General features: G+C 54.6%; 3 long non-coding RNA genes across 3 annotated transcripts; 1 reads left to right on the plus strand and 2 right to left on the minus strand.

Moving 5' to 3' along the window:
• Positions 1 to 11,215: 11,215 nt before the first annotated feature.
• LOC138846732 (uncharacterized) lies at positions 11,216 to 12,924 on the minus strand. The gene is made up of 3 exons (XR_016213813.1): positions 12,789 to 12,924; positions 11,926 to 12,170; positions 11,216 to 11,673 (listed from the first exon to the last, which is right to left on the minus strand). It is a non-coding gene; the product is annotated as an uncharacterized LOC138846732 (long non-coding RNA).
• A 7,823-nt stretch (positions 12,925 to 20,747) lies between these two features.
• LOC149128800 (uncharacterized) lies at positions 20,748 to 27,729 on the plus strand. The gene is made up of 2 exons (XR_016210526.1): positions 20,748 to 20,933; positions 24,812 to 27,729. It is a non-coding gene; the product is annotated as an uncharacterized LOC149128800 (long non-coding RNA).
• On the minus strand, positions 23,609 to 27,155 carry LOC138844538 (uncharacterized). Its single transcript, XR_011380461.2, has 2 exons — positions 26,989 to 27,155; positions 23,609 to 23,960 (listed from the first exon to the last, which is right to left on the minus strand). It is a non-coding gene; the product is annotated as an uncharacterized LOC138844538 (long non-coding RNA).
• Positions 27,730 to 27,832: the final 103 nt, after the last annotated feature.

Consider the following 27,832-nt stretch of genomic DNA (forward strand, 5'->3'; position numbering starts at 1 on the left):
CTCTAGAGGGCGCCGGAGGCCAGGCCAGGTGGGGAACACGCGGAGCCGCGGCTCCCCGCCCCCGGTGCCCATCCAGGGAGAGCCAGGGGCCGGCTGCAGTCCCGCGGCTTCCTGGTCAGAAGTCCTCCCGGGCGGGCGCTCGGGCATCACTGATCCCCGCTGGGATGCCCGCATCCCACATCCTACTGCCTAGTGAGTCCTGGAAACTCCAGGTTCCGATCCAGCTTCCTGCGAGTGAGCATCCTGGGAGGGAGGCAGCCGATGGTTCAAGAGCTTGGGTCCCTGCTACCCACGGGGGAGACCCAGGTGGAGTTCCAGCTACTGTGAGCATTGGGGAGTGAACCAGCCGATGGAAGACTTCTCTGTGTCTGTCTCTCTGCCTTTCAAATAAAAAGAAAATAAATAAATAAAATTTAAAAATCAAGAGGTCCTCCTTGAGGAGCAAACATCTACAGTAGCCCCAGAAGTCTCGGGTTCTGTTCCAGCCTCCTCTGCAGGTTCTGCTTTGCCCCTCTCTTTATTTTTTTTTTTTAGATTTATTTATTTTATTTGAAAGCCAGAGTTACACAGAGAGAGGAGAGGCAGAGAGGGAGAGAGGGGGAGAGGGAGAGAGGGAGACAGGGAGAGAGGGAGAGAGAGAGAGGTCTTCCATCTGCTGGTTCACTCCCCAATTGGCTGCAACAGCTGGAGCTGCGCTGGTCCAAAGCCAGGAGCCAGTAGCTTCCTCCGGGTCTCCCACCAGGTGCAGGGGCCCAAGGACTTGGGCCATCTTCCACTGCTTTCTCAGACCATATCAGGGAGCTGGATCAGAAATGGAGTAGCCAAGACTTGAACCTGCACCTATATGGGATGCCAGCACTGCAGGTGGCGGCTTTACCCGCTACGCCGCCGCACCAGCCCCCCCATCTCTCACTTTAAGAAGGCCCGATGGAGCCATGGGGGAGGGGGATGCTCTACTCCTTTCCTACATGTGCTGTCAGGCTCACAGGTGCCAGGTGGTGAGGGTAAAAGTGAGGCTGGGGTCTTGGATGAGGTCAGAGCATGGGCAGAATGGATTGGGCTGGCATCAGGTTGGTGAGGGAGAGAATAGGTTCCAGATGGGGTTAGGGCTCAGGCCCTGGGGCTGCTTTACTGGAGTGGGTGTTGGGGACTGAGAAGTGGGACAGATCCAGTCCCATGTGGCTCACGGGGGAGGTAAATACGCAGCAGGTGGTGTAGGGTGCACTGTGTGAGGCAGCAGCTAACCAGGCCTGCAGGAGGCCCGGGGTCTCCAGGAGCCGTGAGGTGGGCACAGAGGCAACCAGGATGAGCGGGGGAGGTGGGTAGCAATGACATACGAAGGCTGAGGGGACAGTGAGAAACCCAACCCGTCCCGGGAATGCTGAGTGGCCTGCAGAGGGCTGAGGACGGGCGCAGGTCCCCGAGACACCCCCACCCCATGTGACACCTGGCTCGGCCTTTGTTCTGAGGGTCACTGGGAGGCTCTCAGCAAAGAGCTGGATGATGCAGCCACTCTGGGCCCCCCACCGTCAGGGACACAACTGGGCCTGGGTCCGGGAGAGGGGACGGATCTCAGCCTCTGGGCATTTGCCTGGGGAGCCCCTGGAATGGCCCTGAGCATGGGGGTGGGGCAGGGCCGTGGGGAACAGGATGGGGACGGAAGAGGGAGATGGAAACCAGATGCTGGACAGGCCAGAGGCCCAGGGGAGCCAGCAGGCAGCTGTGGCCCAGGGCGGGTGTTTGATGGGCTGGTGGGCCTGGAGGGTGCTGCAGTGCAAAGCAGTGGGAGCTGGGCAGGCCCTGGGTTCAACTGCGGAGAGACGAGGCCGCCACAGAGGCTGGGAGAGCCACTGTTTGCGACAGAGCTGTGAGGAGTGTCGGTCCCCAAAGGTCCTGGGGGTTATCTGGGGACAACAGGAACAGTGCGGTCGGAATGGGGCCACCTGGGGCCCTTCCCACACAGGGTGGGTTCTGACTAGTGTTACCCAAAAAAATAAAAACTCTGAGTTTCATAGAGATCATGTTTTCATTTTGGGGGATACATTTTTTTAATTAAAAACATATTCATCATTTCTGTGAAATTCATATTTAAGTAGCCATCCTACATGTTTAAAGTTTATTTATTTACATTTATTTATTTAAAATGCAGAGTGAGAGAGAGAATCTTTTTTTTTTTAATTTGACAGGTGGAGTTACAGACAGTGAGAGAGAGAGAGAGACAGAGAGAAAGGTCTTCCTTCCCTTGGTTCACTCCCCAAATGGCCACCACAGCTGGCACTGTGCCGATCCGAAGTCAGGAGCCAGGTGCTTCTTCCTGGTTTCCAATGCAGGGGCCCCAGCACTTGGGCCATCCTTCACTGCCCTCCCGGGCCACAGCAGAGAGCTGGACTGGAAGAGGAACAATCAGGACTAGAACCCAGCGCCCATATGGGATGCCGGCGCCGCAGGTGGAGGATTAACCAAGTGAGCCATGGCACCAGCCCCAGCGAGAGAATGTTCCATCTGCTGGTTCTCTCCCTAAATGCCCACAACAGCCAGGGCTGGGCTAGGCCAAAGCCAGGAGCCTGGATCACCACCTTGGTCTCCCATGTTGGTGACATGGACCCAAGTACTTGAACCACTATCTGTCTCTTGCCAAGGTATACATTAGCAGGAAGCTGAAACTGGGAATGGAGGTGGGACTTGACCCAACGTCCCAAGTGGTAGGTTAACCCTGCTGCGCCAATGCCTGCTCCTAGGCATCCTATATATATCCTGGAAGAGGGGCAACCGGGACAGAATCCGGCGCCCCGACTGGGACTAGAACCTGGTATGCCGGCGCCGCTAGGTGGAGGATTAGCCTATTGAGCCACGGCGCCGGCCTCCAAATTAGTTTTTGACCTAATGGTGTGCTCCTGGCTTTACAAACCCTTTCCCAGGTCTGCCTGGGTGCCAGAAGTAGCTGGTAGGGAGGGATATCCTCTCCTCCAAACTTGTTTCATAGATGGGGAGCAAAGGGACTGAGCCAAAGTTGTACAGTGAATTCCAGAGGCTGCTGGGACTCATACCCAGGTCAGTGTTCAAGGCATCTTGGGGGGGGGGGGTGCGCTTCACTGCAGCTCAGAGCTAGGGTTGTCAGATTCAGTGAATAAAAATATAGGATGCCGGCCGATGCTGCGGCTCACTAGGCTAATCCTCTGCCTTGCGGCGCCGGCACACCGGATTCTGTCCCGGTTGCCCCTCTTCCAGGCCAGCTCTCTGCTGTAGCCCGGGAGTGCAGTGGAGGATGGCCCAAGTGCTTGGGCCCTGCACCCCATGGGAGACCAGGAGAAGTACCTGGCTCCTGCCATCGGATCAGCGTGGTGCACCGGCCACAGCGCACCAGCCGCAGTGGCCAATAGAGGGTGAACCCACGGCAAAGGAAGACCTTTCTCTCTCTCTCTCTCTCTCACTGTCCACTCTGCCTGTCTATATATATATCACACATCAAGGCCGCTCCATCAGCTGGGTGCTGTCCAGCCACACACACACTCCTGTGGACCTCCTGGTAGGGAAAGATACTATCACTAAATGTTTGAAAGGTAAAAGGACTTTATACAACCTTGTATAAGTATCATTCTACGTTCTATTGGCCAAGTGAAGAGGCCATGTATGGATCAGCCTATATAGAAAAAGGATTAGAAGGAAATCTACCAAACCTTAGCAGTAGTTGTCCTAGAAGTAAAATGGGTCCTGTAAGTTTCTTTTCACTTATTTGTATTTTGAGATTCTAAAAAGATTTATTTATTTATTTGAAAGGCAGAGTTACGCAGAGAGAGGGAGAAACAAAGATCTTCCATGGCTGGTTCACTCTAAATGGCTGCAATGGCCAGAGCTCGTCCAGTTGCCAGGTTCTTCTTCCTGGTCTCCCAAGTGGGTGCAGGGCCCAGGCACTTGGAACATCCTCTGCTGCTTTTCAGGTGCATTAGCAGGAAGTTGGATAGGAAGTGGAGCAGCCAGGACTTGAACCAATGCCTATATGGGACGCTGACACTGCAGCCAATCCAGCTCCCTGCTAACGTTCCTCGGAGGGCAGCAGTGGATGGCCTAAGTGCTTGAGCCCCTGCACCTATGAGGGAGACCTGGAAGAAGCTCCTGGCTCCTGGCTTTGGCCTGGTCCAGCTCTGGCCATTGGGACCAATTGGGGGAGTGAACCATAGGTTGGAAGAACTCTCTGTCTCTCCCTCTATCTGTCTGTAACTGTACTTTTCAAATAAAAATTTTTTTAAAAAAGATTTATTTTATTTACTTGAAGCACAGAGTTAGAGAGAGAGAGATCTTCCATTAGTTGGTTCATTCTCCAAATGGCAGCAACAGCTAGGGCTGGGCCAAGTCAAAACCAGGAGCCAGTAACACCATGCTTGTCTCCCATGGGGTTGCAGGGACACATTTGCAAGAAGCTGGATTGGAAGTGGAGCAACCGGGACTTGTACTGGTGGGATGGGATGGGATGCTGGCACTGCAGGGGGCAGCTTCACCTTTTGTGCCACAATGCCAGCCACTCCAAATTAGTTTTTTTTTTTTTGACAGGCAGAGTGGACAGTGAGAGAGAGAGACAGAAAGAAAGGTCTTCCTTTGCCGTTGGTTCACCCTCCAATGGCCACTGCGGCCGGCGCACCGGGCTGATCCAATGGCAGGAGCCAAGTACTTCTCCTGGTCTCCCATGGGGTGCAGGGCCCAAGCACTTGGGCCATCCTCCACTGCACTCCCTGGCCACAGCGGAGAGCTGGCCTGGAAGAGGGGCAACCAGGACAGAATCCAGCGCCCCAACCGGGACTAGAACCCAGTGTGCCGGTGCCGCAAGGCAGAGGATTAGCCTAGTGAGCAGCGGCGCCAGCCTCTGTTTTGAAGGTTTTTATTTATTTATTTGAAAGGCAGAGTTACAGAGAGGCAGAAGCAGAGACACAGAGAGATCTTCCATCTACCAGTTCACTCCTCAAATGACTGCAGTGGCCAGAGCTGGGCCTATCTGAAGCAGGAGCCAGGAGCTTCTTCTGGGTCTCCCACGTAGGTGCAGCAGCCCAAGCACTTGGGCCATCTTCTACTTGCCATGACCTGGGAAGTAGAAGTAGAAGATGGCCTAAGTGCTTGGGCCCCTGCACCCACATGGGAGACCCAGAAGAAGCTCCTGGCTCCTGCTTCAGATCGGCCCTGCTCCAGCTGTTGCAGCCATTTGGGAGTGAACCAGCAGATAGAAGACCTGTCTCATTCTCTCTCTGCCTCTGCCTCTGCCTCTTTGTAACTCTGCCTTTCAAATAAATCTTTTTAAAAAAATGCTAAATTTCTCTGAAATTCCCTCAATGCTGCCTGAAAGTGTTGGCTTTTAAAAAACCCCAATCATTTCAACTGATCGCTTCTTCCAGGCAACACATGGGGTCATAACACTTATGTAAACTGCTTCCCCTCAAACTCCGCTCCACGCGTGTTGTTTCACACTCCCGTGAGCCGTGGAATGCCTTGTGTAGCTCAGAAGCCTGCGGGGATGGCGGGCGGAGGCGGGGTGGGGTGGGGGTGCTGTGCACATCCCTGGAGGAACGCGGCCTCTCTGGAGTCCCCTGAAACTGTGAAGATTCTCAAGCTGCTCACAATAGGAAAAGACCCTTCCGCCTCACCCAGGAGAGTGTCCCCTTTCACACTCAGTTGTCAGGTATAGAAACCAACACTCAGAGCAAGGTAGCAATGCTCTGGGGATAAACCAGAATCAGAACATTCACACCAGGCCTCTGTGCCTGCCCCCAGGAGGCCAGGGTCCCCCCCCCCCCGCCCGCACAGAGAGAACTGGGGGCTGGGTGGTGAGGCTGCAGAGGTACAGGCACAGGCAGAACTGCAGATGGTCTTTAACATGGACAGCCACCAGGAGCCAGAGCTTCCCTCCAGCCCCAGCCCAGACTGTGACCGTCTCAGAGTCACGCGCAGGCCCTGGGGCAGAGCAGATGGAGACTGATGCAGCCAGATTCAGACACAGCCACTTGTCCGTGAGCAAAGGTCCTGTCAGTCAAGGAATCAGGATTTAAACCCAGGCCTGCTCCACTCTGTCACCCATGTCAAGTTGTCTAACATGGCATCAGAAACCAGGGATAGGGCTGCTGCTTGCCACTTTCTAGTAGGAGCTGGAACAATCAAGGAAGGCTTCCTGGAGGAGGGAGCCTCGTTGACAGAGCAGCTGGGGGAATAACACTGAGGGAGTGTGCCTGTGTGCGAAGCATTTGTGTCTGTGCATACGTCTCTATGTGAGCATGTGTCTGTGTGCATATGTGCGTGTGTGTATCTGTGAACACACACTTGCTTGTGAACACCTCTCTGTGGACACACATGCGCGAGGGCACACACACACACACATACACACACACACCAGTATGCACCTGTTCTTCCGGGTTAATATTTTCCTGCCTGCGTCAGCACAGTCGCAGTGAGCTGGCGTTTGCTGCAGGAACGTGCCCTATCTGATCAGCTCAGGAGCTGTGGGCCTGGAACAGGGGCTTGGGGTGGGCAAGGAGCCCATCTCTGCTCCCCCAGGGCAAGCTACGCTCTCTCCACTCTCCTGCTGAGTCTGAGAGAGGAAGCCGGCCCAGAGGCCTCTGCAGCTCCAGGGTGCTGCGATTGCTGTCTCCGCTCTCACACCGGGGGCTTCCCACGGACAGCCTCTCTGTTTCCCTCCAGATGGAGGAGGCCAGCTGCTCCCTGGGAGGCCCTCGCCCTGCCCCCTCCCTGCCCAGATCCCAAGGCCTCAGCCCACAGCGCTGTCTGCTTCAGGGCAGACAGCCAGCAGAGACCCAGGAAGTGCTCCCTGCCGGCCAGCCGCTGTCAGACCGCATCAGCCAGGGGCAAGGTGGGAGCTGATCACCAGCTTTCCAGGAACACAAGGATTGCAGCAAGGGCCTGGGCGGCGGTCTACATAGGCAGGTTCTGGGGTGCCGGCGCCCAGGGGCATTGAGCCTGGTGGAACAGGGGGACCTCAGGCAGGGCAGGGCTTTCCGTGTTCCTGGGCCTCTCCCTGTATTGCTGGAGGGTCCTCCCACACCCGCACTGGTCCCCGCAGGAGCGGGCTGGGCCAGACTGGGCTGGGCAGGAAGACACTGTCTCTTCTCTTGGCGCAGTGCAAGGTCCAGAGTGAGTCAAACGCAGGCGTCCTGGCTCGCAGCCCAGCTGAGGGTGCCCCGGTGCGTCTCTGAGCAGGAGAGACAAGGATGGAACATGGCGGGAGGGAGAGAGCGAGATGGCCCCACGGAGGGGATCCCCCCAGCACACACGCTGCCTTCTTGCTGCCCAGGGCCGTCTGCTGCACAGCTGGGGAAGCAGCCTGGCTTCTGCAGGCCCTCGGCTTATTTATTCTTTTTTTTTTTTACAGTAAAAAAGCATAACATGAAATTTGCCATCTTAACCACCTCTAATAGATTGCGCTATTTTTCTCTTCTGAATATTTATTATTTATTTGAAAGGTGGAGTGTCAGAGAAAGGAGGGAAAGACAGAGAGAGAGAGAGAGAGAGAGAGCGAGCTTCCATCTGCCGCTTCACCCCCCCCCCACACCCAATGGCCCCAATAGCCAAGACTGGAATGGGTCAAAGCCAGGAGCCAGGAGCCCCACCCAGATTTCCCACATGGGTGGCAGGGGCCTGAGTACTCCATGCCAGTTTCCACTGCTCTCTCAGGCCCATCAGCAGGGAGCTGGATCAGAAGTGGAGCAGCCGGGACTCAAATCAGCACTCACAGAGGATGCTGGCTTCTTAGGTGCAGCTTTACCCATTGTACCACACGTCAGCCCCTCCCTAATTATCTTTACGTGTACGGTTCAATAGTGGAAGTATATGAGGGGCCCTCTAAACGTTCATGGAGAGGCTGGTGTTGTGGCATAGCAGGTTAAGCCATAGCCTGCAAAGCCGGAATCCAGTATGTGCTGTGGTTTGAGTCCCAGCTGCTACACTTCCAAACCAGCTGCCCGCTAATGGCCTGTGAAAGCAGCAGAAGACTAGGGCTCCTGTACCCACGTGGGAGACCAGGATGAAGCTCCTGGCTCCTGGCTTCAGCTCTGGCCATTTCAACCATTTGGGGAGTGACCCAGTGGGTGAAAGGTCTCTCTTTTTCTCTCTCTCTCTAACTCTGCCTTTCAAATAAATTAATTTAAAAAAATCTGTTTCATTTCCCATCCAGCTCCCTGCTATTGTACCTTGAAAAGCAGCAGAACATGACCCAAGTGCTTGGGCTGCTGCACCCATGTGGGAGACCCAGATGAAGCTCCTGGCTCCTGACTTTGGCCTGGCCCAGTCTTGACTGTTGCAGCCATTTGGGGAGTGAACCAATGGATGGGCGATCTCTCTTACTCTCTCTGTCTTTCCCTCTCTGTAACTCTGCCTTTCGAATAAATAAATAAATCTTTTTTTTTTTTTTTAAGTTCATGGAGATGAGTATCATGAAAACCTGTGCATCAGGGGCTTGCACTATGACACTGTAGGCCACCTCTGCCACCTTATGGGGAGCATCAGCAGGAACTGGGTTGGAAGCAGAGTATCCACACTGATAGGCGAGGCCAACATCACAAGCAGCAGCTTAATCCAAGGTGCCACAATGCAGGCCCCTCCATGAACTTTTTTTTTTTTAGAATTATTTATTTTTTTATTTATTTGGAAAGCAGAGTTACAGGGAAGAAGGGGTCAGGCACAGAGAGAAATCTTCCATCCACTGGGTTCATTCCCCAATGGCCACAATGGCCAGGGCTGAGCCAGGCCGAAGCCAGGAGCCTGGAACTCCATCTGGGTCTCCCATGCAGGTGAGGGGCCCAACTAACTGGGCCATCTTCCACTCCTTTCTCAGGTACATTAGCAAGGAGCTGGATCAGAAGTGGAGCACCCAGGTCTCGAGCTGGCACTCTGATAAGGGATACGGAGTCGCAAGTGGCGGCTTAACCTGCTGCGCCACAACGGCTGGCCCCTCCATGAACTGTTTGAAATACACTTGTATTCGCATTGTTGTGCAATCCATCTCCAGAATGTCTTCATCTTCTTTTTTTTTTTTTTTTTTTTTTTTTGACAGGCAGAGTGGATAGTGAGAGAGAGAGAGACAGAGAGAAAGGTCTTCCTTTTGCCGTTGGTTCACCCTCCAATGGCCGCCGCGGCCAGCGCGCTGCGGCCAGCGCACCGCGCTGATCCGATGGCAGGAGCCAGGAGCCAGGTGCTTTTCCTGGTCTCCCCATGGGGTGCAGGGCCGAAGCACCTGGGCCATCCTCCACTGCACTCCCTGGCCACAGCAGAGAGCTGGCCTGGAAGAGGGGCAACCGGGACAGAATCCGGCGCCCCGACCGGGACTAGAACCCGGTGTGCCGGCGCCGCTAGGCGGAGGATTAGCCTAGTGAGCCGCGGCACCAGCCCAGAGTGTCTTCATCTTGCAAAACAAAAACTCTACCCTGAGGCCAGCATTGTGGCACAGTGAGTTAAGCCACCACTTGTGACACCAGCATCCCTTATCAGAGTGCTGTTTCAAGTTCTAGAAGCTCTGCTTCTGACCCATCTCCCAGCTGATGTGCCTGTGAAGGCAGCAGCAAAGGATGGCCCAAGTGCTTAGGCCCTTGCACCCACGTGGGAGACCAGGATGGAGCTCCAACCTCCTGGAACTGAGACCCTGCTTTTTTTTTTTCCTTGTTGGGTTTCTTCCTCCAGAAAAAAAAAATTATATTCAGTTGTTGAATTATGTTAGGGTAAGGACAAATATATTACTGCTGTGTATTGAAATATATTCTTCATCCTACAAGTTCAGTTTATTTTATTCTTATTTCATGGTGAACAAGAACATTTTGTGCATCTTTGGATGAAACATTTCCACGGTGCTTGCCTATTGTGAGTGATCAAGTCGTTGGCCCTCGGCAGCTCCAACGCCCTCTTGCACCACACACACCTGCCGTGTCCCCCGCCTCTGTCTCCACCCAAGAGTTCCCCTCACTGCTCAGGGAGAAAAGATCTAGCATCCCTCTCCTTCTGTCTGCCTTCCGTGTGTGAAGAACAGGCGTCTCCCGTCACCTGGCACAACCCAGCCCCTGTGACCTCCCCCCGTCAGTCCACCTGGCCAGGGCCCGTCCCAAGGAAGGCTGCTCACCTCCTGCTTCCCCCTGGGGCTCACTCACCTGCTCCCTCTTTGGCAGGCCCGAGGTCCGCCCCAGGTCCTCTTCGTACTCCCTGTCCTTACTGCCCCTTCTTTGGCCCCCAAGTATGTTCCATCTCCAGGAGCCTCTTCGGGGTTCTCCCAGTCTGCATCCCCCTCACCCCAGTCTCAGAGACTTCATTTCCAACCCCCAGGTGGCTGCATTTCTCTCCTGCTTCCTCCCCGATGATGCACAGGAAAAGCCCGCGCATGGCAGCCTGGCAGTGCCCTGGCACCCTGAACTGTTGCACGTCTTACACTTGTGCTCACCTCCTCTGCCTCCCCAGCAGACCCGAACAGCGCCTCTTAATCTTCCCGAAGCAACCCAAGTGCCCCCTCCTTTGTGAAGCCTTCCCTCCGCCAGCAGAGCGGATGACAGCGCCCCCTGGCTGCCAGGGCATCTGCCCGCCCCTCTGCCGCAGTTTTTACCTCCCTGCAGACAAGGCTTCTCGTACGTATTGGAACAAGCACCGCACACTCTCACGGGGCATGCCCCAGAACTGATGTTGTGATGGGACGGACCAGCTGGAAGGAAAGGAAGACACTGAACAGAGAGTCAGTGGGGGATCGGGGGAGAGACTCCCAGGACAGACTACAGCTGGTCCAGCTCTGGGGTGGTGGTCTTGGTGTCCTGCTCCCCACCCAGGAGGGCCTCCAAAGAGCTGGTCTCCCATCCCTACCCCTTCCCATCTCGGCTGGCTGGGGAGGGGTCCAGGTGCATCCGGCTCTTGGCAGGAGCTCACCTGTCATCTTCCTGCCCCACTGTGGCAGGTGCCAAGACCCCTCGTACTCCACACTCTGCGCCCTCCTCAATGTCCCTGCACCCCAAGCCTGAGCATGTCAGGGTGGGCTTGCCATGGCAGGAGAGATGAGGACTGACCCAGAGAGTGTATGGGTAGAGTTGGGAGGGGCAGGAGGCAAGTTGTAGCTGCCACTCCTGCCCAAATCCCAAGTAAAATTTGCGAACATAACCCCTAGAACCATCAGCCAGATTCTAGAGTCATTAAGCTTTTGCCACTCTAGCTTAATTCTGCCTTTTTTTTCTGAATTATTTAAAATTCCAGCCACTCCATCATTTCTTTTTTTTTTTTTAAATAAGATTCATTTTATTCATGTGAAAGGCGGAATTACAGAGAAGGAAAGGGAAAGTCAGAGACAGAGAGAGAACTTCCATCTGTTGGTTCACTCCCCAGATAGCTGCAACAGCCAGAGCTGGGCCAGGCCGAAGCCAGGAGCTTCCTCTGGGTCTCCCACGCAGGTGCAGGGGCCCAAGGACTTGGGCCATCTTCCACTGCTTTCCCAGGCCATAGCAGAGAGCTGGATCAGAAGTGGAGCAGCCAGGACTCGAACCAGCAACCATATGGGATGCTGGCACTGCAGGCAGCAGCTTAACCTGCTACACCACAGCGCCGGCCCCTCCTCATCAGTCTTGCACCTTTATCCTTTGATTTCTGCCTAATTCAATGTCAAAATCTTTTCACAATAAAGCATTGGAAAGGGAACACTCCAGGCAGCAATTTGTTAACCTAGGGGGAAGAAAGAGCCAAACAGTGGGGGCGTCTTAGACCCTGGTAAGAGGGGTAGGGAAGGGAGTCAGGATGACGGCCACTTCATGAGGGTGAGAGAGGTAAGTAGTGGCAGGAAGGAGCAGTGGAAAAACCCAGGCACCTCCAGGCCAGGAGCCTGAGTTTGGGGCTGGTTAGAGGTTTCCTTATTCAGGGGGGTTCCCCGCCTGCATAGCGAGCCACTCAGGGCTCAGGCTTCACAGGCAGGCACACCTGAACTCCTGAACTTGAATCCAGCTCAGCTGATGAATTGGCGTTGGGTGACTTCAGCGAGATTTTAACTGGGTGTCTTCATCTGTAAAATGAAGCTGCTAATCCTCCCCTCGCTGGCTTGTGGGGGAGCGGCTTGAGTCGGCACAGGGTGTGGCACGCGCCTGCTGGAGTGAGCCCTCTGGGTGGTGGACAAGAAGGCCACACGAGGCAGGGGATCCACACGCCACATCTCCACGCTGCACAGGCTGGGGGTGGGGCACGCGTGCTCACTCCCCAGAGCGGGGCTCGAGGTGGGGACTTCCACCTGGACTTTCAGCTGCTCTGGCCAGGTGGTTCTGGGCCCCCCAGCCCTTCCCATTGCAGCCTGGCTGCGCCACTCTCTGAACTGGAACATCCGGTCGTCCCCTTGGGGCTGGGAGCCCGGCTGCCCCATGCACCCTGCAATCGCCAGCTTCATCAGCAAGCAGCCTGCTGGCCCACTGAGTGGCTGGGGATCCAGGCATGACAGTGACCCGAGGAAGGCAGCCTCCCAGGACATCTGGTCCCCTGAGCCCATTGCGGGAGGAGGCATCTGATTCCCAAGTGATCCTTCCCTCGCTGGGAACACAGCAGGTGCACCATAAATGTTAGGTTGAGAGAATTGAGCTCCCCTTCCCTGGGTAGGAAAGGGTCTGCCAGGGAAGGCACCTCTGCTGGTGGGTGGGGCGGGGACTGTTTGGGGGCATCCCGGGGGAACTCTTGGGGCTCCAAGATCCTGAGGACTGGGGGGAGCCACTGGGGTGGGGTAGAGAGTAGGGAGCTGCTCACTTCTGCACAGCCTGTCTGCTCCCACTCACAAGCCTGGACCCCAGGCAGCCTCTCACCTGCTTTCTGCAACAGCTCCGGCATCTCAGCCTAGGTCCTCAGTGCGGGTACCAGGGTGCCGTCTCTACCCTCTCCACACACACATCCTTTAGTCACCACCCATGAGGCTGGCACTTGCGCCCCCTGCTGGAGGTCTACGTAGACTCTTTGGAGACCCCACCCCAAGCCCCACCTCTGAGTGCTTCTGAGACTAGCAGGGCCAGCCTCAGCCTGGGGTTCTGCTCAGCTCTGGGCCCCATCCAGCCCAGCTCCCACACCTTCGTGTGGTTTCCCTGTTTTCTTTTCCACGTCACCTGTGCTGCTTCCTTCCTAGTTTTGTTGACTTGAGTGTTGTCTCTGTTTGCTCTGGCTAAACCTACAGCCCCAGGATGAAAACCCTGAACCTGGGAAGTGTGAACTTGAGAGGCGAGGGTGGGGGAGTGAGAGAGGGAGGGATGTGAACAGGTCTCAGCCTTAGACTGGGGGACACTGCTGCTCACCCCCACCTCCACCCCACAGGCAAGCCGGGTCAGGGCCCAGGGGTGGGGCTGGGTGGAGAAAGTCCCAGGCTCCCAAGGGCAGGCCTTGGCCTGCCACGTTACTAATTTGTTTTGCAGCTCAGCCCCAGAACTCTGGACGTCTCACATCTCCAGGAGGGTTGGACACATCTGGTAGAGCAGGGTTCTCTAGACTGCTTGCTGCTTTTCGTCCCTGGTCCTTCAACCTCACTGCCTGGGGGCAGTACTCATGTCCCCCTTGGAAGCCCCCAGACTCAGCCGCCCTGCCTTCCTGTATGCCCTGGAAGAATCTGCCACCCAGTAGGCTCAAAGGTGGCCCTCAGGGATGATTGCCCCCCTCACATTTTGTCACAGGCAAGTGAGACCCAGAGCAGATCCAAGGACATCTCCAAAGCCTGGAGCAGCCCAGGCTTCCTGGCTCCCAGCCCAGACCCCTTGTCACACTTGGAGGGTCTCTCAGGTTCCACAGCATGATGGGAAGGCAGCACCAGGCCTGGGGCGCTGGAGCAGGGGCCAGCACACCCCGTCATGGAGAGTGCACACAGGCATGCGGGCAACCTGGGGCCCATGGGCTCTCCCTGTTTCTCTGCAGACCAGAATCTGCCAGAGCCCCCCTGTCCCTCTTGCCCGCACTGAGACAAAAGAAAGCTCTGACTTGGGGCCCATCTGCCACACTCGCTGCTCCTGGGATCCCTGGGCTCCCCTCCAGGTAAGGCTGGGGGAGCCGCCCTAGCCTGCAGCCGGGCTTAAGGGATAAGCTTAGGGAAGCCACCGCTGTCACCGCAGCCGATGGGTGCCCAGCCAAATCCTTCTTGGGGAAGATGAGCTGTCATCAGGGAGCCTTCCCCACCTTCCACCACCCAGGCGTCCTCCTCGGATGGCTCACAAGGCCCTGGAGCTGCATCCCTCTCTCAGGGAGACCCCCGCACCCACACTAATGTGCTCTGGGAAGTGCTTTGTTCACCCACAGCACCGTGGGCTCATGCCCCAGGCACCCTTCACACCTGTGGCCCACACGCGTGGTATGCACAAGGACTTCCTGGGTGTGCACCAAGAAGGAGCAGGTGCACATCTCAGTCCTGGCCATGAAACCCAGCATGTGCACCCCTGCAGATGAACACAGAGGGCTTCATGCTGCAGACTCGTGCCCTGCCCAAACCAGGGCCACCTGGGGGTGAGTCACCTGCCAACCCGTGTGACCTGCTGAGCCAGCAGGGTGGGAAGCCCTAGCCCGACAGCTGTGGCCTCAGGAGACCGACACCCCACATGGGGTCTGCCTAGCCACCAGCACCCCCAACCTTCTACCTCTGCTCTTCTTACATCCTGCACACTCCACTCCCTCAGTCAGGGTTCATACCAGAAAAGCATCCCTATTCCTTTTCTCTTTTCTTTTCTTTCTTTCTTTCTTTCTTTCTTTTTTTTTTTTAGAGAGAGAGACAGAGAGAAAGGTCTTCCTTCAGTTGGTTCATGGTTCACCCCACAAATGGCCGCTACAGCTGCGTGCTGTGCCGATCCAAAGCCAGGAGCCAGGTGCTTCCTCCTGGTCTCCCATGGGGTGCAGGGCCCAAGCACCTGGGCCATCCTCCACTGCACTCCCTGGCCACAGCAGAGAGCTGGCCTGGAAGAGGGGCAACCGGGACAGAATCTGGCACCCTGACCAGGACTAGAACCTGGGGTGCCGGCACCATAGGTGGAGGATTAGCCTAGTGAGCCAAGGCACCAGCCACTTTTTTTTTTTAAAGACTTATTTATTTGAAAAGCATAGAGAAAGAGACTGGGAGAGAGAGAGAGAATGAATCTTCTATCTGCTGGTTCACTCCCCAAATGGCTGCAATGACTGGAGCTGAGCCAAACCAAAGCCAGGAGCTTTGTGGATTCAGGTGCCCAAGCACTTGGGCCATCTTCCGCTGCTTTCCCAGGCCCATTATAGCAGGGAACTGGATGGGAAGTGGAGCAGCTGGCACTCGAACTGGAGCCCATATGGGATGCCAGCACTGCAGACAGTGGCTTAATCTGCTACGCCACAGTGCCGGCCCATCTGTATTCCTTTACATGAGACCCTTGCTGCTGGGCTGCCTGTCACTGTGCCTCGAAGGTTACCATCAGGCTTCTGGAAAACTCAGGGTGGCAGCAAGACCTGTCCTCTGTCCTAACTTCGAGTCTTTTCCTCTATCCCCTTGTGGAAGCCCTTCCTGTGGCTGATTCTCACTCTCACTCTCAGCTCAGGCATGCACACCATAGCAGAGAGCCTCCTGTGGGGCCTAGATGGGCCTTGGCCCCCTACTGCCCTCTCTCACCTGTGTAGAGCAGCCAGGACTCCAACCAACGCTGTGATGTGGGATGCTGATGTCACAGGCAGTGGTTTAAGCAGGTGCACCACAACACCAGCCCTGCCAATGTTGTCTCCTACCCACAAACCTGATGAGGTCACTCCTGCACTTGCAGTCTTCCTGGGGCTCCCTCTGGTTCTCAGGAGGACGCCTGGCTCCTTAGCCCTGTCCACAGGCCCTTCCCATCTGTGCCAGGGCTCTAGCCTCACTGCACCCCACTCACGGTGTCTTCAGCTCCCAGACTGCCCTCAATCCTCTCTGCCTTTTGTCCCATGCTGTGCTGGTAAATGCATAACTAGTGGCTCTCCGGGAAAAGTGTGTGTGTGTGTGTGTGTTCATTTATTATCAAAATTTTTTTTTTGACAGAATGGACAGTGAGAGAGAGAGACAGAGAGAAAGGTCTTCCTTTTGCCGTTGGTTCACCCTCCAATGGCCGCCGCGGCCGGTGCTGATCCGATGGCAGGAGCCAGGTGCTTCTCCTGGTCTCCCATGGGGTGCAGGGCCCAAGCACTTGGGTCATCCTCCACTGCACTCCCTGGCCACAGCAGAGAGCTGGCCTGGAAGCGGGGTAACCGGGACAGAAACCGGCACCCTGACCGGGACTAGAACCCGGTGTGCTGGCGCCGCAAGGCGGAGGATTAGCCTAGTGAGCCACGGTGCCAGCCTATTATCAATTTTTAAAAAGCTGTAGAGCAGTCCATAATCTACAAATAATGCTAAAATATACAATGCCCTTGACTGTGAGGTCTACAGAGTCAGTTGCTCTCCGGAAGGTTTGTTTTGGCGTCGGCTCCCCATAGCAGACTGCTGATGTGGGTCACGCTGCTCTGCTTCCAATCCAGCTCCCTGCTAATGCTTCTGGGAAAGCAGTGGAAGATAGTGCAACAGTCCTGGCTGAACCTGAACCAGTGGTTGGAAGCCACCCCCCCCCTTTCTCTGTGTGTATGTATGTGTAACTCTGACCTTTCAAATAACTAAATAATTCTGTCTTAAAGCACTTCACAATTATCTCTGAAGCATTCAGTTCTTTTTAACAAAATAAGACCACACAAAATGTATATGTCAAACCATCATGGCTCGTGGGCTGCACCTGGCTTGCACACTGTACGTCCTCAATCCCTGATTCAAGGCTTGATTGGTAGTGCCTGTCCTTTCCAAGCAGGTGAACACCTCCACCATTTCCAGCTGCTAACATGATGTCACCGAGCCAGGGGCTGGGAAGAACACATCATTAGGCAGTTTCTCCTCCCTACAGATACAATAGATAGACTTACTTTGAAGAGCGTAGATAATAGTGAAATGCAGGAATAATTAGGAAGTGATGAGTTCTGATTATATATTACCTTTGTTTGGGAAATGATTGAGTTAATTACATGTTTCTGTAATTTGATTTTTAACAGTGGCTCTGTGTAACCAGCAGTTTGCCAAACCCCGGAAAATGTCACCCTCGGCTCTTGAGAGCCTGCTGCCTCCAGCACGCCCCTGCCTGGCCCACCCCCGCAGCTCTCCCCAGCAAATGCCAACTCGCCAAATGCCACATAGCCTCCTCCCCTCCCCTCGCCTGGACGAGGTGCCTTCTGCGGGCTCCCACATCCTTCTGGCTTCTCTCTTTTGTGGCCACTAAAGGCCGGGCCCCCTCGCTTCTTTTCTTGCCAGATTTCCCTGGGGAATTGAGCACAAGGACCCACAGTCTTGCTCACCACCACAGAGGCCCCAGCGCTCACTCAGAAAGCGCCTGACAGGTAGAAGGGACCCAGTGAACACTTGTGGAACAAAGTGGGGGGGGGGGACCATGGAGCCTCGCAGAGGTGGAGCGGGCTAGGCAGGCAGCTAGGAAGGACCCCTGGGCCAGAAGTCACACCCACCCACCCCGCCAGCCCATGGGCAGTTCTGTCCTCCTACCTGTCAATCAAAATGCCCCTTCCCCAGGATAACACCTGCTTTACCCAGGATCTAGGGGGAAGACGCCATGGGAATGTGGATATTGAGCTCCACGTGGAATCTTATGGAGGTGCCATAAAATTCCCGGATGTTTCGTGCCTGGAGAGACAAACTCCTCCAACAGACACAGTTCATAAAAGAGGCTAACACTGGAGCTTCTCTCTCTCTCTCTCTCTCTCTGCAGACTGCGGCTAGAGCAGGTGCTCTCTCTACCTCCCTCACCCCTCTCTCCTTTGGACCCACTGCCCACTTATTTCTCTGTGTGGGGTAACCCATGCTCCTCTGTGTGTGTGTCTTCACTTTCACCTTTTTTTTTTTAAGATTTATTTATTTATATGAAAGTGTTACGGCAGGGCGGGGGCAGGGGGAGATCTTCCATCTACTTAGTGAGCTCCCCAAATGGCCGCAACAGCTTGGGCTGGGCCAATGGAAGCCAGGAGTCAGGAGCTTCTTCAGGGTCTCCCACAAGGGCACGGCGACCCAAGACCCAAGCACTTGGGTGGTCTACCACTACTTTCTCAGGCCATTAGCAGGCCACAAAGCGAGCCTCCTTTCTCACCTTTTGAATAAAATTTGCCTTATTTGTGTCAGCACTAAGAATTCCTGTGTTTATGCATGACAAGAGCCTGGAATGAAAATGAATACCCCAGGCCCTACCTGAGATTCCTTGGGACAAAGAGACAGGATGGGGGGGGGGGGGCGGTGTCTGATAGGCTAATCCTCCCCAGGCTCCAGGGGAGAGCTGACGGGGGCCCGGGCCTCCAACCCAAAGCACCACTCTGCCCCCTCAGGCCATGGCTTCTCCCTCTCACCCATCCAACAGTGCCAGCTGGGTTCTCTCCCAGCTCTCCAGGACTCCAGAAAGAACCCTTAAGGGACCCTTTGGGGACGGGTCTGGGAACTTTGTCTTTGGCAATGGACAGGCATGGCCCATTGTCCCCATTTCACAAAGAACTGAGGTCCAGAGCTGGCCTGACCTGCGTCCCAGATGTCTGAGGGTTGCCTCCCCAGCTGCGGAGCCCCGAAACCCTGGCTGAAGACCTGAGCTACCCTGAGCTACATACCCACCCCCCACCTCCCAAAAAGACATACTCTAGGCCACAGTCTTCCTGGGTGGTGGGGCCTTTTCCCTCTGTCCTCAGAAGCAGCCCCAAGAAGGACACTCCTTGTACTCCCTGAGCCACCTGCACCTGCTCCTCCTGTAATCTGACCTCAATCGCTCCTGCTTTCATAACTCTGCCTTTCCTTCTCAGAAAGCGACCTTGGATCCCACCCTAGAAGTGACCTCACCTAGGGGCTGGAGGGCTGTTCTCCGCCCTCCAGCCCCTCCCCAGCCCAGCCCAGCGGTTGCCTCTGAAGTTCTCAGAGGCGGTCACCAAGGAGGGCAGGCAGCCCCCAGGAGCCACCTCTCCGCTCCCTGCCCTTGGCCTGGGACCCACCCCTTCTCCCCCTCTGCCCGACCCGTGCGCATGTGTGTGCACGCGCACACACAGCCACCCCGGAGCCAGCTCCTCTTGTCCACCTGTCCAGACTCGCCTTCCATCCTGCTGCCTGACATACCCAGCCTGGCCAGTCCACGGAGACAGAAAGTCTCACCCAGGTCAGAGAGAAGAGCAGGAAGGGGGCGGGGCGGAATATCAACTTCCCTCCTCCAGCCCAGGGAGTCCTGCAAATGATCTAGAAGCCTGGGTCTATGGGTGGGCCAAGACCCTTCCAGGTAGCCCCAGGGTGGGCTGGCGGTGGGAACAAGCTTAGATCCCAGGCCAGGTGACTTTGCTGTTCCTTAGGCTCCCTGCTGTCCCATCAGCCACCAATTCTTTTTTAAGATTTATTTATTGGCCGGCACCATGGCTCAATAGGCTAATCCTCCGCCTTGCGGCGCCGGCACACCGGGTTCTAGTCCCAGTCGGGGTGCCAGATTCTGTCCCGGTTGCCCCTCTTCCAGGCCAGCTCTCTGCTGTGGCCCGGGAGTGCAGTGGAGGATGGCCCAAGTGCTTGGGCCCTGCACCCCATGGGAGACCAGGAGAAGTACCTGGCTGCTGCCATCGGATCAATGGAGGCCATTGGAGGGTGAACCAACAACAAAGGAAGACCTTCTCTTTGTCTCTTTCTCACTGTCTATAACTCTCTCTGTCTCTCTCTCTCTCTCTCACTAACTCTGTATATTTGAAAGGTGGAGTTACAAACAGGCAGAGGCTCACTCCTCAAATGGCCACAACAGCTGGAGCTGGGCCAATCCAAAACCAGGAGCTAGGAGCTTCCTCTGGGTCTCCCATTCAGGTTCAGAGGCCCAAGGACTTGGGCTACCTTCTACCGCTTTCCTAGGCCATAGCAGAGAGCTGGATCGGAAGTGGTGGAGCAGCCGGAACAAGAACCAGTGCCCATATAGGATGCTAGAACTGTAGATGGCAGCTTTACCCACTATGTCACAGTGCCCACTCCCCCCCTCTTTGTTTTTTTAAGATTTATTTATTTGAAAGGTAAAGAGAGATTTTCCATTTGCTGCCACAACAGCTAGGGCTGGGCCAGACTGAAACAAAGAGCCAGGAGGTTCTTCCAGGTCTCCCACACAATTGCAGGAGTCCATCTTGTGCCATCTTCTACTGCTTTCCCAGGCGATAGCAGAGAGCTGGATCGGAAGTGGAGCAGCCAGGCCTCAAACCAGTGCCCATTTGGGGTGCTGGTCTTGCAGGCGGTGGCTTTACTCACTGCACCAAGATGCTGGCCCCTCAGCCGCCCTTCTAAATAATGTCAATGCCCCATTACACACGGGGTGGGCTGCGCCCTATGTCCCCTTCCTCTGTTCACTGCTATTCCTAACCACACAGTCACCCTCAAATTCCTGCCTTTCCAAGCCAGGAGATAATTTCCTCTTTGGTGGAAGATGTATGGGTCCTTTGCGGACATCGCGTTCTGATGTCTCCTTGTGAGCGTTGGGGAAGCATGCATCAGTTCTTGCAAGGGGACCTGGGGATTCATTACTCAGTCAGTCCTGGGCCCTTGCAACTTTCCCGGATGCTGGGCGCTGTGGGACAGCAAGTCCCTCCCAGCCCTGGAGGGAAGCTGATGAGTAAACCACAAGTTTAGGTGCAGTGGTTAGGGGTAATCAGCAGGAGGCCTGTGGGAGCTGAAAGGGCCCGGAACTAAGCTCAAGGGCAGGGGATATCCGGGAAGCCCTCCTGGAGGGAGAGATGTCCACTTTAACAGCAGAGAAGAGAGTGAGTCAGCCAGAGAATGCGATGGAAAACAGGCAGGAGTTCCCCCGACCCTGGCGCAGGAGAGAAGACCCCCGCAAGGGTCCAGAGGCAGCCAGGGAAGTGGCAACCGGGAGAAGGGGAGGGAGTCTGTGACCCTAGAGAGGTCAGCCTGGATCCAGGTGAGCTGTCTCCTCCGGTGTCCCGACTGTACACAGGGTAGGGGCGGGGGGGGGGGCGGGGGGATTAGTGCCTTCGAAAGCTCCCAGGCTCCACTGCAGCTCAAGAGGCCCTGGGTTGGGGAGGGCAGAACGGGAGTGGGCTGAGGAACTGGTTAGGAGGCAGCCGCAGAAGGAGTCCAGGCAAGGGATGGAGGTGAGGGAACAAAGACAGTTGCATCAGGGCTGGGAAAGGCATTGGGCTGGGGCTCCCTTGCTCTGGGGGCGCAGGAGTCAAGAGTACCCCCCCCGCCCTGGGTGCCGTCCCTCACCCCAAACAAAGGCACAAAGGGGAGGAGGAGCCAGCTTCTGCATCTCTGTTTCCTATCTCTGATTAGAATTCACTTCTTGGGCATGCTGTCACGTTCCCGGGTTGGGGAAGGGGCGGCTTTGGGGGATTTTGTAACTGTGTGGGGAGGGGGTTGTGGGGAACAGAGCTGAGAGCAGCCGGAGGGGGCGAGAGTGAGCCCCAGTGGGCCTTCCCACCGCTCATTCACATCTCCAGGCTTCTGGTGTGGGAAACAGACAGGAATCCTGGACTCAGAGAGCGTGCCGTCTAGTAAATCAAAAAGCAATTCATGGTTACACAATACAGACAATTTCCCGTAAACATCATTTTTGCCTCTTTTTTTAAATAAATATGCAGCTTTTATTATAAATGTAGTAATGCCCATCAAAGAAAATGCAAACAGATGCAAGAAGTAAAAATAAATTGCTCGCAATTCAGAAACAGCGTAATGCCTATTAATATTTTCCCTTCTTTTCCTCCATTAATCTAAGTACTCTGTTTTTTTCCTTAAGTACTTTGTTGACATAATTAAAAATAATTCAGTATAAGCCTGTTTATATCATGCTCTCTTCACCTAATGCCGTGATTGCAGAATAATTATCAACTCTTCAGAACTCTGATTTTTTTTTTTAATGTTTTATGTAATTATTTCAGAGAGAGAGATACAGAGAGAGATACTTCCCATCTACTGGTTTACTACCCAGATGCTCACAACAGGCAGGGCAGAGCCAAGGCCGAAACTAGAGTCAGGAGCTGGAGCCAGGAATCAAACCCAAGAACTTCAATGCAGGCCGTGGGCGATTTAACTGATGGGCTAAAAGCCCGCTCGCCAGAACTAGGAGAGAAGCCGCACCACTGTACTCCCTCCTCCATCACCCGGCTGTGGGTGTGTTTCCATTGAGATCTCTCTTTTTCTTCCGTAAATAAACATTTAGCCTCAAATGTTTCCATGTTGCAAATAACACTGCAAAGAGGATCTTTGGGCAAAGGCTTCATCAACACCTCCAATTATTTTTCCAAGGATAAACCGTCGGAAATCATATAACCAGGACCAAGAGCATGAGCACTATCTATGTTTAATCCTTCGTGTATTTACCTCTTGACCCATCTGTTATATGGTGCAAGGTGAGGATATAATATTCGCTTTCCAGGTATCACTAGAAGGGGTCTGGAGCTGACGTTGTGGTGCAGCGGGTTAAGCTGCCACCTGCAACGCTGGCATACCATATGAGCACTGGTTCAAGACCTGGCTGCTCGGCTTCCAATCCACCTCCCTGCTAACACACCTGGGAAAGCAGTAGGACGGTGAATGAGCAGATGGAAGCTCTCTCTCCCTGCCTCTCCTTCTCTCTATAACTCTGCCTTTAAAAAAGTCAATTTTTTTAAATTAATCCATGTCTTTGTGACCTTGTCACCTGTTTTGTTTTTAGATTTATTTATTTATTTTGAAAGAGTTACAAGGAGAGAGAAAGAGAGAGATCTTTCATCCACTTGTTCACTCCCCAGATGACCACAGCAACAGGAGGTGGGCCAGGCCAAAGCCAGGACCAAGAGCTACATCCTGGACTCCCATGTGGGTGCAGGGGCCCAAGCACTTAGGCCATCTTCCACTGCTTTCCCAGGCCATAGCAGGGAGTTGGATCGGAAATGGGGTAGCCAGGACACAAACTGGTGCCCGTATGGGATACTGGTGTCAGCTTTAGCTGCCACGCCACAATGCCAGCCCCTAAAACAAATCTTAAAAAGAAAAAGTTTTCTTCAGGTTCCCCCTCACTCCATGCCCCCAGATTCCTCACCCTGCCTTGGAGAACAGAATGGTGAACTCCAGAGCTGACGTGGCGAGCCAAGCTGCTCTTTGTGCTAATGACAGGAAAGTGTTCCCAGGCTCTGGCTCTGTGAGCAGCTAGCTTTCTCTCAGCACCTCACTTTCTGATGAGTCACTGGAAGTACATTTCTCCGCTTGAACTTTGTCAGAAGTGCTTGTGCTCAATCGGCTGAAAAGCCCTTGAAATGCTCAAAGGTAAATAAAATAGAAAGAAATCACACACACACACACACACACACACACACAGGTGAGTAAGGTACTGAGCACGATGCCTACTGTGCATTAGGGGCACAGTAAATGGTATTTATTCCCTCAACAAACCTTTACTGAGCCCCTGACAGAAGCTTGGCACCGTGCTAAGCTCTGTGGACCAGGCAGTGACCGGGATGGACGTCCTTCCTGCTCACTCAGCGTGTTCTATTGGTGGGCAAGACTGCCCTAAACACCTGGTCGCCCAAATAAGTGGTTAATCCTAAATGTTAAGGGCCAGGGTACTGGGGGCTCCCAAATAGACTTAGGGGACACTAGGATTCTCTTGTTTTCTTAAATATTTTATTGTTTATTTATTTGAGAGACAGAGTTACAGACAGAGAGATGGAGAGAGGTCTTCCATCTGCTAGTTCACTCCCCCAAAGGCTGCAATAACCAGAGCTGGGCCATCGGAAGCCAGGAGTCGAAGTTTCTTCTGGGTCTCCCATGTCGGTGCAGGGGCTCAAGCGTTTGGGCCATCTTCCGCTGCTTTCCCAGGCTCATTAGCAGGGAGCTGGATCGGAAGTGGAGCTGCTGGGACTCGAACTGGTGCCCATACAGGATGCCAGCGCTGCAGGCCGAGGCTTAACCTACTAAGCCACAGCGCCGGCCCCTGACACTGGGGATTCTAAAACAGGAAATGATGCTTGATTTAATAAGTGGGGATTCTAGAGCCAGACTGGCCATTGCCAAGGTCATAGGTACAGAAAGAGAAGATATGGAGGCGTCTTGACCAAACGTCTGGGAAGTCAGGGCCCAGCCAAGCCAAAGAGCAAAGTGAAGCACCCTGGCCAGGGCAGAGAGCAAAGGCAGTAAGCACGGCAGACCAGACAGGGAGGCCCAGCGAGGCCAGAGCCTGGAGAGGCAGGGCCAGGGCTCGACGCAGGCCCACGCATGGCGGTGGGGGGAGGGAGCCCACTTAGGGGCCCAGCTGAGGGGTCAGAGATAAGAAGGAAAAGGGTGAGAGTGACTGAGAATAGGCAGACATGGGGAAGATGGTGACAGGCCAGAGGACTTGGAGGCGATGAACTGGGACAGGGGTAAGGGCTGGGAGACTGTGTTGGGACACATATGACAAGGATAGGGTGGTGGCAGCAGAGACGACAGGAGAGCCGGGAAAGGGACAAGAAGGTGATCCGGTTGGGTGGAGGCTGTTGATAAAGATGACAGGGTTGGTTCAGAGAGCCACAGCATTGGGCATGGGACTGGGGCAGGCACGGTGGCAAGGCTGGAGAAGGCGTCGAGTTACGGGAACTGGGTCATGTGACAGCCTGGGTAGGAAAGGGGCTGTGGATTGTGATGCAGGGCTGAGGGTGATGGTGACAAGTGAATGACAGGGTCCAATATGAGTGATGACCATCAAGGTGACCCAGGGAGACAGGAAGTGTGGGTGGTGATGATGTTTGTGCTGTTGGCAAATTAGAGGCACCCACCGCACCCCCTCCCCTGGGCCTGTTTCAACACTGGACTGTTTCCTAGGCCGCAGGCTCCATGACTCAACGCCATGCATCAACCATGTCCTCCGATACGATCTCCAGGCGCATCACAGTCAGAGGGGCTGGCCGGGTGCCCGTGCTTTGCTGTGCCCAGGCCCATGGAGGGACCCAGGCATGGGACTCTAGTGTCGTCTCTGCACCCTCCCCTCCTCCCGCCCCCAGTCCACATCCACCCCAATTTGGACCCGCCAAGGATCCCTGGATCCCTCTCTTTGGAGAAAACAGCTTCTATGACAACCATGCCGGCGGCCAGGGCTTTTGCTGTTCTACCAGGCTTCTCCCACGGCTGACCCCGTGAGAAGTTTCAAGACCTTCTACAGCTTTCTCATAACTCCACCCTGACTGGAGCCAGAAAGGAATGAGAGCTTCAGGAGGGGCTGAAGGATTGCCTCTATTCATCCCACAGATTTTTACTGAGTCCCTTGCAACATACTGAGGGCTGACTTTTACAACCAGATCTGTCTCCCTGGCTTCATGCAGCTGCAACTGGGGGATAGCTGTGTTGGTGGCAGTCATCATCAGGAGAGAGAGCGACTCCCTTATAACAGATGGGAACAAACTGCCTGTCAAATCCTGGAGACGGTGGGTCCCCTTCCAGGACATCTCGAGGCCCGTCCCCAAATGACCACAGTAGCAAAGCCAGGAGCTGGGGACTCCATTTCCTGTGTGAGACACAACTACTTCAGCCATCACCTGCTTACCTCCCCGGGTGCACATGAACAAGAATCTAGAATCAGAAACCGAGCCAGGTCTCAAATCCCAGCACTTCAGTAGGGGATGTAGATGGGATGTGGGTGTTCCACGCAGTGTCTTAACTGCTGTACCAAACACTCATGCCTAAGTCTACTAATTGTTTTCTCCCTAATTTTTATTAATTTATTTATATGAAAGGTGAAAAGGAGGAGAGACAGAGAGATTTTCCAACTGTTGGTTCACTCCCCAAATGCCTGTAACAGCCAGGTGGGGCCAGGTCAAAGCCAGGACTCTGAACTCAATCCAGGTCTCCCATGTGGGTGTCAAGTACCCAGGTATGTGAGCCATTACCTGCTGCCTCCCAGGGTGTGCATTATCAGGAAGCTGGAATCAGAAGCAAGCTGAGATTCAGATTCAAGCACTCCAGTAAGGGATGTGGGCATCCCAACCACTGTGCCAATGGCCATCCCCTCCAAATTTTAATTCTCACAACTTGGCATTCCAAGTCCTCAAGGCCAAGTCCTTCCCATTGCTGTTGCCTTCCAGCTTCCTGGGCTGGCCTGCAGCAACTCCCCATTCCAGCCACATCGTTGTTTCTTGATCCACACTGTGCCCTCTGCGTGACTCCTGCTCTGTCTCATCTTAATCTAAGGCTGTTGGACCCTAGAAAAGAATTGGGGGGGCCAGCCTTGTGACACAGTGGGCTAAACTGCCCCCTGCTGTGCTGGCAACCCATGTGGGCACCATTTCAGCGCCCTGCTTCCAATATAGCTCCCTGCTAATGTTCCTGGAAAAGCAGAGGAAGAAGGCCCAAATACCTTGGGCCCCTGCATCCACATGAGAAACCCAGATGGTGTTCCAGGCTCCTAGCTTCAGTCTGGCCCAGCCCCAGCCATTGTAGCCATTTGGAGAGTAGACCAGCAGATGGAAGAACTCTCTCTCTCTCTCTCCCTTTCTCTCTCTCTCTCCCCCCCTTTCTCTCTCTCTCTCTCTCTCTCTGGCTCTTTCTGTTTCTCTCTCTATCTGTAACTCTGCCTTTCAAATAAATACATACATCTTAAAAAAAAAAGTTGGAGAACACTAGTGCTGGAGAGGAAATTGAGGCTCAAATCACCTCATGCATTGGCCTTGAGGGGGAAACTGAGGCCACGAGTGGCAGTGGGTCTTGCTCTGGCTCTCAGAGCCACCTGTGGCTGCTTGCCATACTGTGCTCATCTGCATTCTGGCCGAGTTGGAGTCTGGCCTCCAGCTCACGCCTTCCCGCCTCCCTAGCTCGGTAATGGACAGTGATGGATGGGTCACAGGGGCACTAAGCAAGAGCAGTAGGAGGCTTTGGTTTCTCAGAACCTCCCTGGCCAGCATCCTAACTGACATGGTCCCAACCTGGCTTTGCAGTCTCATCTGGCTCCCTGACTCCAGGAACGCCGGACCCCTTCCGGCTCTTCCAGGGCACCCTGATCTCCTTACCTCTCCCTGGAGCACCCCACAGGCTAACTGCTTCTCATCCTTCACGTCGCCACCTAGAGGTGCAGGGTCAGCTGCATGGGAAGGCTGCCTGGTCCTGAGAAGGGTCCCACACTGGGTTTAGTGCTGTCACTTCGACATGCTACACAAGCTTTTGATCAAGTAGCCCTGCATTTTCATTCTGTACTGGGCCCTGAAAATTGAGCGGCCAAGCATCTGTAAATGTTTTGTTTTGGGGAACAAAAAATCCCAGTGTCTAATTTCCTTTGATTGTGTCTGTAGCCTCCTCCACTAAGGAGTTCTCCAAAGGCAGGAACCATGTGCGAGGCCCTGTTTCCCTTTTCTTAAGCATCCTCAGTTTCTATTTGGGAATTCGTTTTGTTCAGAGGGAGCTGATCTGTCTCTTGGGGCCAGAGGTGGGGTGTGGGTCTCAGGCTAACCCAGAAAGCGCAAGCATGGCAGGGTTACTCTGAGCCAATCAGAGGGGACCTCAGGGTTTGCTGGAACAGCTGTGGCAAAGATGCTGCCTCCTCCCTGCTGGGGCTTAGCAAGGAGCCTTGTGGCCTGAGAGCTTCTGCTACTGTCTCAAAACACGAGGGGCTCCAGCTGTAGGACGAGGCACACAGCTTGGAAGAAGGAGGAAAGAGACATAGAGGAGGTGGCCGCTGGATCAGTCCTCACCTGAAGTTTTTGTATACATTTCTCACTTGTGCGTTCCCATTGCCATTCTGTTTTGCCCATGCCACATTCGGTCATTGTTCTGTGATTTGCATCGGATGCTTCCTACCTGATATGGTTGTATATATCTGGCTCATCAAAGTAATCGGGGTGCCAGCCACAGCCTGGC

Source organism: Oryctolagus cuniculus, chromosome 1, assembly GCF_051225735.1.
Source record: "Oryctolagus cuniculus isolate XC-2025 breed Fujian yellow rabbit chromosome 1, ASM5122573v1, whole genome shotgun sequence".
NCBI classification, from domain to species: Eukaryota; Metazoa; Chordata; class Mammalia; order Lagomorpha; family Leporidae; genus Oryctolagus; species Oryctolagus cuniculus.